This window comes from Hordeum vulgare, chromosome 2H (assembly GCF_904849725.1).
Source record: "Hordeum vulgare subsp. vulgare chromosome 2H, MorexV3_pseudomolecules_assembly, whole genome shotgun sequence".
Classification (NCBI taxonomy): Eukaryota; Viridiplantae; Streptophyta; class Magnoliopsida; order Poales; family Poaceae; genus Hordeum; species Hordeum vulgare.
In genome coordinates, this window is record NC_058519.1 from 200,906,765 (window position 1) to 200,919,764 (window position 13,000).

Consider the following 13,000-nt stretch of genomic DNA (forward strand, 5'->3'; position numbering starts at 1 on the left):
TCCGGACATGCCGTGAGTAGTCCTCCTTGGACCATGAGTCCATGACCAGTAGCTATGTGATGTCTTCTCTCCAATCTTGTGCTTCAATGATTAGCCCTTGTGAGCTGCCCTACATGATCAAGGCATCTATGTAATTTTCCTGCTATTGCTATGCTCGGTTTGCTGGGATCCATTGGATTATGAGATTATGTTCAGATTGTGATGAGTTATATATTTGACTATCCTTTTTATATTATGTTCTTAGTGATTCATGCATGTTTTTCGTTGCTCTTTATTGCTTTGGTCGAGTAGTAGATTGTAACTCCAAGAGGGAGCGTTATGCATGATTGTGGTTCATGCCCCGTGATGTCTAGCTTGAGTGACAGAAACATGAGACTAGGGGATGTGTTGTTTCCACCAGGGAGGAAACAACGAGGCTTGTGACCGTGGTTGCAAGTATTGTTTACCTTATGCAAAGTTCGTTAATGCAGTTGTCCATTGCTTTGAGTTTACACTTTGGGTGGGGCTCGCAACTTAATACCAGTGAGATGTTCTCGATAGATATCTCAAGGTGGATGATTAGTAAGTAGATGCTGATGAATAAACGGTCTACTTGTCTTGGCGTACTGCCCATTGCTATTGAGCCTCTAACTTTAAAGTAGCATAATTAGCATTGCGGTGCGTTTATAATTCTATCAATTGCCCAGCTGTAATTTGTTTACCCTTGCATAGTTGTTTATCGTCTTTTGGGAGAGAGCCATCACTAGTGAACATCATGTGACTCAGGTCCATATTACCACCATTGCTTAGACCTCGACCATTTACTGCTTTCACTTACTTTTCCGTTGCAATCACTATCACTATTCCCGCTTGTGTTTTCATCCTTTGCAAACTACAAGGTCGGAGAGATTGACAACCTCTCTGTACTCGTTGGGAGCAAAGTTATTTGTTGTGTGTGCAGGTCCACGTCTTCTGCTAGCGCCAGAGTAGCAGACACCTACTTATTGATCCTCGGAGTCCTCCTGGTTCGATAAACCTTGCAGTCCCCGTGTAAGGGAAATCTGCTGCTGACTACATTTCCACCTTCCACTTGGGGTAACCAACGAGGGGAGAGAAGTATATCCATCAACTCATCATCAGCCGCCCGCGGGCGAAGAGGAGGTTCATGGCGACGACAGGGAGCTCTCCTACTCGAACTAATGAATGGAGCCGACGTGGACGCCGTCGGCGGTCCCCCTGGACATCTCCGTGCAGCACGGGGTGGCTGGTGGCCGCAATGACGACGAGGATGCGGTGATAGCGGCTCGGCAGTGCCTTTCTGGGAAGAAATCGGTGTAGGGAGGAAGAACATAGAGGGTTAAGGTTGTCCCTGGGGCTCGGGATGATCTTATCCAACGCCAGGGCATCGTGGATGGTCGACACGACGACAATCGGCGATGTGGATGGCGCGCGCACACTGCGAGCGCCATGGCATGCCTTCTTGTGTGTACTGAGAAAGGATAAGGCCTAGGGTGGGCTGGGCTATGCACGGTACTAATGGGCTACAAGTGCATAGTGCAGTTCTTCTATTTTTCTTCTATTTTCTGTTTTTGTTTTTGTCAGTTTCTGTTTTTTAAATATTTTAGTAATAAAATCATTTATAAAAAGTAGAGGACATGCCCAATATTACAAAGACAATATTAGACAACAACATAAAAAGTTTAGGGGCCTTTTGAAAATAATTGAAACTTACACAAATCCAAATGGGCATTTAATAATTGTTTTGCCAGTGTTATAAATGTCTTAGAGGCACTAAACCAATTGATAAAATGTTGGTTCCAATTTTTGAATAGCTTAGGGAATAATTGCAACCTAAGCATGATTTTTAATTTGAAGTTTGCAAAACTTTTAATTTCACATTTCAAATAATTTTGAATTGCATAGGGATTCAAACGAGAGTTTGATTCTGACAATGATCACACGTGGATTAGCATAATCCTCAGATTACTATAGCTTGATTACAGAGTTTACTGTAGCACAAATCCAGGGCGTCACAACTCTCCACCACTAAAAGAAATTCTCGACCCGAGAATTCAGAGGTAGGGGTAAGGGGGAAACGTTTGGTTACGAAATTCTAACGAGTCTTCTTGTCTTGGTTGCTCTTCTCGTAGAAGTTGATCCCATTCGTTGAAGCCTTCAATTCTCTGACTTAGATCATCCTGATGAATTCATCATCCTTCCTTCCTTTGGATCTTCATCATCCTACGATGCGATAATAGGGAAAACTTTGGGAGAATGCAGCTACACAAAGTTGGGCATTGCTACGGCGGCAGAAATCCTTTTGCTGCCTCTTGAGCTTGCGTTGGTTGTTCCCTTGAAGAGGAAAGGGCGATGCAGCACAGGAGCAGTAAGTATTTCCCTCAGTTTGAGAACCAAGGTATCAATCCAGTAGGAGAATCGCGCCAAGTCCAGAGTACCTGCGCAAACACAAAAGAGCTTGCACCCAACGCTATAAAGGGGTTGTCAATCCCTTCAAGATTGATTGCAAAGTGAGATCTCAAGGCGGAAAGTGCAACGAAGTAAAATTGTAAGGCTGAAAATATGGCATGAAGTAGACCCGGGTGATGGGGTTATAGTCCTAGGGTAGGGTCATAGGCCTGCCCTGTAGGTCCTACCCAAGGACTACCCCTCATAAGGGACAAGGCCCTTAGTCAGTTCCGACTGAACTAAGGAGTTCCCATCATGCAGTCGGTAACAGATCCTCAACCATCCAGTCGGAGATGAGCATTCGGAGTATATCAAACTAACCGACTGGATTCCACTCTGTGCATCGTAACCCCCCTGGAGGGAAACGGTCATACGTTTCCATGTGCCTTCATTAGCATTTAAAACATACGTTACCTGTAACGTAGGCATTTATTCGCCACTACTCCACCCCTGTGCACCGAACCGTTGTGGAGGGCAGCACACTCTATATAAGCCACCCTCCCCCACTGGTGCAGGGGTTAGCAATTCACTGTAATCCATATTCCACTCGACAACAAGCTCCCAGAGAACTGAGACGTAGGGCTATTACCTCCACCGTAGAGGGGCCTGAACTCATACAACCTCGCCGTAGCTAAGGCTCTGCCCATCCTTTCGTACCCTACACATCTACTGTCAGACTTATACCCACGACAGTTGGCGCCCACCGTGGGGCAGGCGTCTAAGCGACTTCCGTTGAGTTTGCGACTACAACGTTTCGTCATGTTGTCCGGTGGAGATTCGAGCATGGGTCACGAGATCCTCTTCGACGCTCTCTCCTTCATCGTCGATGATTCGGCATGGCTTCAGACGCCCCTCTCGATGTCGAGGTGCTTCCCCGCCGCGGGGCTACGCACTTCCGTGCCGGCGCCCGCAACATTCTTCTTCTCCAGCAGTCGGCTCCGGTGTCGACCTACACCGCCGTCACGCGCCGCAACAAGCGGTCCCGCCGTCCGCGGCTCCAGCGTTGCGTGCAACACGCCCAGGCGCACCAGAACGCGTCTTCACAAGTGGCGGTCCTAGAGTCGGTTGTGGTTTCCCCGCCGTCCCAGCGCTCGGACTCGGTTCCGACTGAGTTTCCTTTCGAGTACTTGGGTCGCGGGCCTGCAGCAGAAGTACACATGGCCAACTCCCATGAAAGTCCCCGTCAAGCTAGCCGGAACGAGCACGAGATCGGCGAAACATCCGGCGCTCGCCGTCCACCTCGCCGTTCTGCCAGTCGGCACACTCGGCGGAGCAACGTGGAGTTGTTCCGCACACCCATCCTCAACTTGGCTGCGGCTGCCAAGATAGCCGATTCCCTTCAGCCGACTGATTCAGAGGCTGGCAGGGGGATCGAGCAAATCCGCGCCCTGCTGCACACAATTATTCTGTTCATGCGAACACGCATCGGTCAGTTCACAGCCCTGGTTCTCATCAGCGACACAGGGGAGGCAGCCGTTCCATAAATCCCGAAGATCGTCGCCGTTCACGCACCCCTCCGCGGGGTGGGACCTACGGGCCCCGACATCATGATGATCGGCGTTCAGTCGGTGACACTTACGACCCAAGGCCCGACGCGAGAGGGCATATCGCCCAGCAGAGGGTCGACAGGGGCCGAGCCCACCGCGATGGTTACGATATTGACCGTCCGAGTGGAAGCAGGACCATCGTTTCTGGTCCCGAGTGTTTCAGTCGAGCCATCCGTTCGGCTGACGTCCCTCCCAACTTCCGATTGGCGACGAGGATCAGCAAGTTTACAGGAGAGTCCAAGCCAGAAACATGGCTGGATGATTACCGAGTGGCAGTCCAGATCGGAGGAGGGGATGACCACGTCGCCATGAAGCACCTCCCTCTGATGCTCGACGGCTCGGCGCGAGCGTGGCTGAACCAGTTGGCCCCCTCAAGCATTTACAGCTGGGCAGATCTGGCCCGAGTGTTCATCAGGACCTTCGAAGGGACGTGCAAGCGCCCTGCTGGCCTCGTGGAGCTCCATCACTGTGTCCAGAAGCAGAATGAGCCCCTGCGCGATTTCATTCAGCGTTGGACGACCCTCTACCACACGGTGGAAAACGTCACAGAACACCAAGGAGTCTGCGCCTTCAAGGCAGGCGTGCGGTACAGGGATCTGTACCTGAAGTTCGGCCGAACAGGCGACATGTCCATGAGCAAGATGATGGAGATAGCGACACGCTATGCAAATGGCGAAGAAGAGGACCGCATCCGAAGCGGCAAGCACGAAACAGTCGCCGATGGAGATGGGAATAACACTCGGAAGCAGAAGCAGAAAGCTCCGTCCACTCCGCAGGCAGAAGCCGCAGATGTAACCAATGCCAAGTTCAAGGGCAAAGGGAAGGCTCAGTTCACCCCCAAGAAGAAGCAGTTCAACAACCCCATCCTGGACCAGCCATGTCCGATCCACACGAAGATGGATGAAGAGGGCAACGCCATATATCCGAAGCATACCACTCGGCAATGTCGCCTCCTGATCCAGGGGTTCGGCGAAGGGCAACCGAGTGACAAGGACAATGAACAGGATGAGGAGGACAAGGAGGATCTGTTCCCCCAAGTCCACGCCACACTGATGATTTTTGCTGACGTTGAGAGCAAGAGTAGACTGAAGCTAGTGAACAGGGAGGTGAACATGGCCACGCCTTCCAACCCCAAGTTCCTCAAATGGTCTCAGCCTGCGATCACCTTTGACCAGTCAGATCATCCAGGACATGTACCTACCCCAGGGAGACAGGTTCTGGCCGTCGACCCGGTGGTGGAAGGAGTCCGACTGCGCAAAGTCCTCATGGACGGCGGCAGTGGCTTGAACATCATGTACGCCGACACTCTCAAGGGGATGGGCATTCCGATGTCCAAACTCAACGAGAGCAGCATGCAGTTCCATGGAGTCGTCCCTGGACGAAAGGCCAAGTCACTCGGCCAGATCGCGTTGGACGTCGTTTTCGGCTCCGACAAAAACTTCCGCAAGGAAAAGATGACGTTCGAGGGGTGGACTTCCAGAGCGCGTATCACGCAATTCTGGGCCGTCCGGCTTACGCGCGTTTCATGGCCCATCCATGTTACGTATACCTGAAGCTAAAGATGCCAGGCCCGAAAGGTGTGATCACTATCACAGGCAATCGACAGCGGGCCGAAGAGTGTCTGCAGCAGGGGTCAAGGATCGCCGATCAGCAGATGGCTGTCCTCGAGCTTGACGAGTATAAGAAAACAGTCGACCCCGCTGACTTGATGCGTGTGAAGAAGCCAGCTTCGGAGTCTGCATTCCAGTCGCCGGAAGAGATGAAGAAGGTCAGCATCCACCCGTCGGACGACACCGTTGCACCGACGAACATCTCCACCACCCTCGATCCCAAATAGGAAGCCGAGCTCACCCAATTCCTCCGTGAGAACTGGGACATCTTCGCATGGAAGCCCTCTAACATGCCAGGTGTACCTAGGGAGTTGGCTGAGCACTGACTACATGTGGATCCCACCGCTCGGCCAATCCGAGAATGCTTGCGTCGGTCTGCCGAGCACAAGAGGAGGGCAATCGGAGAAGAAGTGGCCAAGCTTTTGGCAGCCAACTTCATTCGTGAAGTACGCCACTCCGAGTGGCTCGCCAATGTCGTCATGGTGCCCAAGAAGGACAAGTCGCTCCGAATGTGCATCGACTTCAAGCATCTCAACAAGGTCTGCCCGAAAGACCATTTTCCGCTCCCCCGCATCGATCAAATTGTCGATTCGACTGCGGGTTGCGAGCGTTTGTCATTTCTTGATGCCTACTCGGGCTATCATCAGATCCGTCTGTATGGCCCCGATGAATTAAAAACAGCCTTCATCACCCCATTCAGGTGCTTCTGCTACATCACTATGCCATTTGGTTTGAAGAATGCAGGAGCAACCTTTATGCGCATGATCCAAAAATGCCTCCTGGACCAGATCGGTCGAAACGTGGAGGTGTATATGGATGATATCGTAGTCAAGTCACGCAAAGGTTCCGACCTGCTGACTGACTTGGCAGAAACATTCGCCAACCTTCGTAGGTACGATATCAAGCTCAACCCCGCCAAGTGTTCATTCAGTGTTCCCAGCGGAAAGTTACTCGGTTTCTTCGTTTCCGAACGAGGGATCGATGTAAACCCCGAAAAGATCGGGACCATCTTCCGAATGGAGCGGCCGGTCAGAATACACGATGTTCAATGGCTCACGGGTTGCCTAGCGGCTTTGAGCAGGTTTATCAGTCGACTCGGCGAGAAAGCACTTCCTCTGTACCGACTCATGAAGAAATCAGATGCTTTCGAGTGGACAGATGAAGCCCAAGTTGCATTCGACGACCTCAAAGTCCTACTTTCCACCCAGTCGGTTCTTACTGCTCCGCTCAGTAAAGAGCCCCTTCTTCTGTACATCGTGGCTACAAATCAAGTCGTCAGCACTGTTCTCACAGTCGAACGAGAAGAAGAAGGCAAAGCATATAAAGTTCAGCGGCCAGTGTATTACGTCTCCGAAGTCCTGACTCCTTTCAAGCAGAGGTATCCCCACTATCAAAAACTTATCTACGGGATTTACATGACTGCGAAGAAGGTGGCTCATTATTTTCAAGACCACTCGGTGTCTGTCGTTTCCGATGCTCCGTTGTCGGAAATCCTCCACAATCGGGATGCATCGGGCCGAGTGGCAAAGTGGGCAATGGAGATGTTGTACTACAACATCAAGTTCGAGGCCAAGAAAGCTATAAAGTCTCAAGCTCTGGCTGACTTCATAGCAGAATGGGTAGAACAACAGCAACCGACCCACATCTACTCGGCTCATTGGACAATGTTCTTCGATGGGTCCAAGATGCTGAATGGCTCCGGCGCTGGCGTTGTGATCGTATCGCCTAAGGGCGACAAACTCAAGTATGTGCTGCAGATACACTTTGATTCCTCCAACAATGAGGCAGAGTATGAAGCTCTCCTTTATGGTCTGCGCATGGCCATCGCACTCGGCGTCCGTCGCCTGATGGTCTATGGCGATTCAGATTTGGTGGTTAATCAAGTGATGAAAGAGTGGGACGTCAGGAACCCCACCGTGACCACATACTGCAATGCAGTGAGGAAGCTCGAGAAGAAGTTTGAAGGTCTAGAACTCCACCATGTTCCGCGACTGAAGAACCAAGCAGCCGATGAGTTGGCAAAACTCGGATCCACTCATAGACCAGTCCCGAGTGACGTCTGCCTCGAGCACCTCCACCTTCCCTCAGTTAAAGAAGATCCTTTCACGGAGGAACCAGTACAACCAAAGAGCTCGACAGATCTGACTGAAGTCGACGTTCCTGCTGTGGTTGATCTCATCATGGAGATTCTTGCTGTCATCCCCGATTGGACTGTGCCGATCATTGCATACATCCTGAGGCAGGAATTACCAAAAGACGCAGTCCAAGCCAGGCAGATCGTCCGCAGGTCAAAGTCGTTCACTGTCATTGATGGCCAGTTGTACAAGGAAAGCGTTTCAGGCGTTCTTCAACGATGCATCTCCCCAGAGGAGGGACAATTAATCCCGGAAGAAATTCACTCGAGAAGCTACGGTCATCACGCCTCTTCAAGAGCGATCGTCGCCAAAGCATTCAGAGCTGGCTTCTTCTGGCTGCAGGCGAACGAAATGGCTAAAGATATGGTCGACCGATGTGAAGGCTGTCAGTTCTACTCCAACAAGTCCCACAAGCCAACATCTGCGTTGAGGACAATCCTCTGGTTTGACCGTTTGCAGTATGGGGATTAGATACAGTCGGTCCATTCAGGACAGGCGAAGGGGGATACACACATCTGTTGGTGGTAGTCGACAAGTTCACAAAATGGATTGAAGCCAAGCCCATCAAGAAGCTCGACGCCCTAACAGCCATCAAGTTTGTCAGGGACATCATCTCCAGATTCGGGGTACCTCACAGCATAATCACGGACAACGGGACAAACTTTGACTCAGACAGATTCAAAGGTTTCTATGCAAGCCAAGGTATCCAAGTGGATCTTGCATCCGTGGTGCATCCTCAAACAAACGGACAAGCAGAGTGGGCGAATGGACTTATTCTGCAAGGTTTGAAGCCCCGACTCCTGCGAGAGGTGGGTCATGCCCCTGGCGCATGGGTCACCGAGCTACCTTCAGTGCGTTGGGGTCTCCGCACAACCCCGAACAGATCTACAGGGCGATCACCGTTCTTCCTCGTTTACGGAGCAGAAGCAGTCCTTCCGAGTGACTTGATCCACAATGCTCCACGAGTCGAACTCTTCTCCGAAGCTGAAGCAGAACAAGCAAAGCAAGACGGAGTGGACCTTCTAGAGGAGGAGCGCGAGATGGCACTGACTCGCTCAACCATTTATCAACAAGATCTGCGGCGCTTTCACGTGCGACACGTCAGGAGTCGTACGTTCCAAGCAGGCGACCTGGTGCTCCGAGTGGATCAACAAAGACCTCACAAGTTGGCTCCTTCCTGGGAAGGACCCTTCATCATCTCCAAGGTGCTGAACAACGGAGCATACAGACTCTACAACATCGACAGGGAAACAGACGAGCCGCGAGCATGGAACGGAGATCTCCTGAAGCGCTTCTACACGTGACAATCGACTGAAGCAATGTAAAGAACAAGTATTGGTGAAATAATACAAAGCAGATTGAGTTTTTGCACATTCAAGACTCTTCCGCGGTCGCAGACTCCGGTCTGGAAAAAAAAACTTAGCCGCGATCAAGAATCGCCTAAGTACTAACTTTCTCCGAGTGTGCACTAAACGTCGCACTCGGAGACTTAGCTGCGATCAAGAATCGCCTAAGTACTAACTTTCTCCGAGTGTGCACTAAACGTCGCACTCGGGGAGTTAGCTGCGATCAAGAATCGCCTAAGTAATAACTTTCTCCGAGTGTGCACTAAACGTCGGACTCGGGGACTTAGCTGCGATCAAGAATCGCCTAAGTACTAACTTTCTCCGAGTGTGCACTAAACATCGCACTCGGAGACTTAGTTGCGATCAAGAATCGCCTAAGTACTAACTTTCTCCGAGTGTGCACTAAACGTCGCACTCGGGGACTTAGTTGCGATCAAGAATCGCCTAAGTAATAACCTTCTCCGAGTGTGCACTAAACGTCGCACTCGGGGACTTAGCTGCGATCAAGAATCGCCTAAGTAATAACTTTCTCCGAGTGTGCACTAAACGTCGCACTCGGGGACTTAGCTGCGATCAAGAATTGCCTAAGTACAAATTTTCTCCGAGCGTGCACTAACTGTCACACTCGAAGACTTAACTGCGATCAAGAATCGCTTAAATGAGAAAGCTTCCTTCGACTGTATCCTACAGATACATTCAGGGACTCAGCAGACCCTCATTGAGGCTCATGTGGATGTCAAGACCACTGACAATTACATGAGTAGCAGAACCTCATTGAGGCTCATGTAGATGTCAAGACCACTGACAATTACATGAGTAACAACCCGCTCCGAGTAGGACCTTACAGTCGCACTCGTGGACTTAGCCGCGATCACGAATCGCCTAAGTACTAGAATGCCTTCGACTGTATCCTACATATACACTCGGGGAGTCAACAGGCTCTCAGTGAGACTCATGTCGATGTGAAGACCACTGACAATTACATGAGTAGCAGAACCTCATTGAGGCTCATGTAGATGTCAAGACCACTGACAATTACATGAGTAACAACCTGCTCCGAGTACGACCTGACAGTCGCAATCGAAGACTTAGCCGCGATCACGAATCGCCTAAGTACTATATTGCCTTCGAGTGTATCCTACAGAGTCACTCGGAGACTCAGCAGGCCCTCAGCGGGGCTCATGCAGATGTCAAGACAACTGACAATTACATGCTCCGCATGTTTTCCATTGGCTTCACCAAGAAACGCCAAACAAAAACTCGAGCCAAAATCGTATCAGCAACTCTTTGGCAAAAGAAGAGAAAAAGGTTTGATTCAAATTCAAAGTCCACCTAAGGATAGTTGGCATGGTGTAGATCAAGCTTATCCACACCGAACCAAGAATGTGATGGCCAACAACAGTGGCCAAAGTTTATTACAACCAACACTCGGCATACCGAGGTAAAAGTTTTCTCAAGCGTCGTCAGGACTGGCGCTAGGACTGGCGGGCTCTACGAATGTGTCCAGGTCGATCCCGTCGGCGATGCGGGTGGCGCTCTCAAGGAAGGTCTCTATTAAGTATTCGAATCGAAGCTTCTTCGTGTTGGTGACCTGCAACGCCTTCAGCTTCTCTTCGCGCACCTCCTTGCAATGCACTCGGACCAGAGACAGAGCAACGTCCGCACCACAGCGAGCCGCAGACTTCTTCCATGACTGCACTCGGTTTGGGACCTCCTCCAGCCGAGTCATCAAGCCTTCCATCTCGTGTCGCGACTCGTCTTCAGGCCAAAGCTCCTTTTCTATTCGGCTAACGACTTCTCTCAGTCAATCGATGAAAGGTCCAACTTTGCCCAAGTGAATGTGCGCTCGAAGCAGATCCCGATTGGCATCCTCGCCGAGTGGAATGTTCTCAAGCATCGACCGCTCAACGTCAGCTGCTTCAACCTCAGCGTCCATGCAAAAATCTGCAAAGACAGGACGAGCAAACAGTCAGTGCAGAATAACATGCACACCCCACAAGCACTCGGAAAAACAAGACTTACCACCGAGAAGCGCTATCATCTTCCAGGCCCAATCACTGACATAATTTTCCTGTGCTATGCACCGCCTGTTCAACACTTTCATTTCTCCCATCAGCTCGGTCCTTTGTTTCCCCATTTTTTCCACCTCAGCAGTCAAAGCCTTGTTTGCCTCACGGGCATGATCCAAGGACTTTTCTCGTTCCGCCAGAACATCCTTCATACCAGCCATTGCAATCATTGCTGCATCCAGCTCTCCAGCAAACTGAACCTTTTCAGCCCTCAGAGTCTTGTACGTTGTCCCCATCTCGCAAGTTTTCTGCAACTCAGTGCCAAGAGACGGTTCAGACAAATTCAACAATAAAAATTCTAAGTTCTTCAGACCCCTGCCGACGCAAGCAGTCGACAGCGGTCTCGGGGACTACACCTAGTGGGTTCACTGAGAGTGACCCCACTGGCATGAAACTCAAACAGGTCCGCCCTATTGAGCTACATGACAACACCTAAGCCTATGAGGCTACTACTACCCGACCTGAGTAAAATTACTCTCGGGGACTCATCCGGTAGGTGCACTCCGAGTGCCCCAACTGTTAGCATTCCAACAGATTAATTTTTTATCTGATCAAGTCAAAGAAAATGTGTATAAAGACAACTGCCGGTGCAAGCACTCGACAGAAGTCTCGGGGACTACACCCACTGGGTTCACTAAGAGTGAACCCATTGCAAAAAATCATACGATATCCGAGCACACCCAGTGGGTTACAAGAGGAAAGTAAATACTTACTAGCCCATTTACTCGGATATCGTCCCGCAGTTCCAAGCTTCGCTTGTACAAGGACGCGATGGAGTCGTACGCCTTCTTGGCCTCTCCCGCCATCAGCTCCGCGTGCACCATGGCCCCCTTGGCAGCTCCCACCTGATCTTCTGGGAGGCGCTGGACATTGTACTTGACAGTCGACGGGCCTGGCATCACAGGAGGCTCCTTGGGCATCCCAAGGCCCGCTCCAGTCGGTTCAGCAGCGATCAGCGCCGTTTCAGTCGGCGGCGCGTCCATGGCGAGAGTAGTAACCGGCGGAACAGCCTCAAGGACAGGCACCGCAGCTTGCTCAGACCTCCCGTGGTCGTCGTCCTCCACAAAAATCACCCCTGAGAGAAATCCGATCGAACGGCGTGAGACCGCAGGAAAAAGGCAAGACCAAAGACAGAATTGATGTCGCAATAACGTAGGCTCTCGGAGTCACTACGACACACCTGGCTGGGATGTGGCAACGTTGTCCATGTCCATGGGATCATCCCCCTGGCGTGTCGAAGAGGTGGCAGAGGTGGCAACTCTGTCGAGTAAAATATATTCGACCAATAAGCGGGAGTTTCAATCAAATACTGAAGGGAGAAAGAAAGACAATGCACTTACGTTGAGGTGACGGGAACCGTGACCCTCATCCGCGGCAAGGCCTTCCGAGGCTTATATCCACTCGGTTTGGCCACTTTGGAGGGTTGGCCCGCGGGCTCAGCAGCAGAGTCCCTAGTCCTGTTTGTGCTCCGAACACTCGGGGCCACGGGAATGGCTGGCGAAGCACTCGATACCACAGGAGCAGCTGGCGGAGCTTGCGGCGCACTCGAGGATGCTGGAGGAGCTGAAGGAGTCACAGGTTCATGCCGGCGCTTAGTCTGAGGCTCTGACGGTGGAGGTGGCGAGTTCCGCTCCTCGTCTGCCTCTTCTTCTTCCGCGGACTCCTCTTAAGTCTCCCCACTGTCGGAGACGTACTCGCCGCTCTCCATGCTGCCCTCCTGGCTGCCTTCCTCCTCCTCAGTCGGATTCCCATTCGAGATGGGAGAAAACCAGTTAGTCCACTCCTGCACAAGATACAGTCGACGACATCAAACGTCAGACACTGATTCAAGAACACATTAAATCTAAG